Source organism: Chiloscyllium punctatum, chromosome 1, assembly GCF_047496795.1.
Source record: "Chiloscyllium punctatum isolate Juve2018m chromosome 1, sChiPun1.3, whole genome shotgun sequence".
NCBI classification, from domain to species: domain Eukaryota; kingdom Metazoa; phylum Chordata; class Chondrichthyes; order Orectolobiformes; family Hemiscylliidae; genus Chiloscyllium; species Chiloscyllium punctatum.
Window position 1 is genome coordinate 167695717 of NC_092739.1, and position 1905 is coordinate 167697621.

Genomic DNA, 1905 nt, shown 5'->3' on the forward strand with positions numbered 1-1905 from the left:
CCTTATTACTTGGTGACATCTTGCAAAATGTCCAGATTGCAGAGGAGGAAGTGCTGGATGTCTTGAAACGGTTAAAAGTGGATAAATCCCCAGGACCTGGTCAGGTGTACCCGAGAACTCTGTGGGAAGCTAGAGAAGTAATTGCTGGGCCTCTTGCTGAGATATTCGTATCATCGATAGTCACAGGTGAGATGCCGGAAGACTGGAGGTTGGCAAGCGTGATGCCACTCTTTAAGAAGGGCGGTAAAGACAAGCCAGGGAACTATAGACTAGTGAGCCTCGGCGATGGGCAAGTTGTTGGAGGGAATCCTGAGGGACAGGACATACAGGAAAGGCAAGGACTGATTCGGGATAGTCAACAGAGCAAGCCCCCATTCCATTTCCCTGATCCAAATATCCATTTAATTTATGGTCCCCACATAAGAGACGTAACAGATATTAAACCGATAAGAACAGGTTTTCTTTGTCTCAAAAATATACTTTATTCATAAAATCACCAAAAGTACATACAAAGATTCTAAATTTTGTTGTGAGCACTATTTGCAGAGAAAAGGAGGTCACAGGCCTCCAGTTGGAACAACTCTCTACCACCATTCTCTTTCTCCTACTGTTGAGACAATTTTGTATCAAACTGGCTCGCTCTCCCTCAATTCCATGTGATCTAAACCGAATAATCAGTCTACCATGTGAAACCTTGCAGAAGACCGTGCTAACGTACATGGAGATAACAATGTGTCTGCAATTACATGGAAATCAACAAGGTCATCCATGGGAAACTGATAAAGACGTTAAAGCACTTGGGTTTCAGGGTAACTTGGCGAAAGTGAGGACTGCAGATGCTGGAGATCAGATTCAAACGTGTGGTGCTCTCTAGTTTCATTTTCCAGCAGCCCAATGTCCACTTTTGCCTCTCTTTTGCCGTTTATATATCTAAAGAAACTCTTACAGTCTTCCGCTATATTACTGGCTAACTTACCCTCATATTTAACCTTTAAGTAGAGTCATAGAGTCATAGAGATGTACAGCATGGAAACAGACCCTTCGGTCCAACCGCCCATGCCGACCAGATATCCCAACCCAATCTAGTCCCACCTGCCAGAACCGGGCCCATATCCCTCCGAACCCTTCTTATTCATATACCCATCCAAATGCCTCTTAACTGTTGCAATCGTACCAGCCTCCACCACATCCTCTGGCAGCTCATTCCATACACGTATGACCCTCTGCGTGAAAAAGTTGCCCCTTAGGTCTCTTTTATATCTTTCCCCTCTCACCCTAAACCTATGCCCTCTAGTTCTGGACTCCCCAACCCCAGGGAAAAGACTTTGCCTATTTACCCTATCCATGCCCCTCATAATTTTGTAAACCTCTATAAGGTGATGTCTCTGATCGTGTTTTCCGGGTCCTTAAGGGGGAGGGGGAGAAGCCTGAAGTCGTGGTCCATATTGGCACCAATGACATAGGTAGGAGGAGTGCTGAGGATGTTAGACAGGCTTTTAGGGAGCTAGGTTGGAAGCTCAGAGTTAGAACGAACAGAGTTGTTGTCTCTGGTTTGTTACCCGTGCCACGTGATAGAGAGTCGAGGAATAGGGAGAGAGAACAGTTAAATGCGTGGCTACAGGGATGGTGCAGGAGGGAGGGATTTCGGTACTTGGATAACTGGGGTTCTTTCTGGGGAAGGTGGGACCTCTATAAACAGGATGGTCTGCACCTGAACCTGAGGGGCACCAGTATCCTTGGGGGGAGGTTTGCTAGTGCTCTTGGGGGGGGTTTAAACTAACTCTGCAGGGGCATGGGAACCCAGACTGTAGCTTTAGGGTGCAGGACCTGGAGTGTAGGGAGGTTAGGAATATGGCATCAATCTTAAAGGAGGGTGCCTGTAAACAGAAGAGTGGCTTGAAGTGT

General features: G+C 46.6%; 1 pseudogene; it reads right to left on the reverse strand.

The window, feature by feature from the left end:
- Positions 1–302: 302 nt before the first annotated feature.
- Positions 303–478, reverse strand: LOC140483035 (U2 spliceosomal RNA; annotated as a pseudogene).
- Positions 479–1905: the final 1427 nt, after the last annotated feature.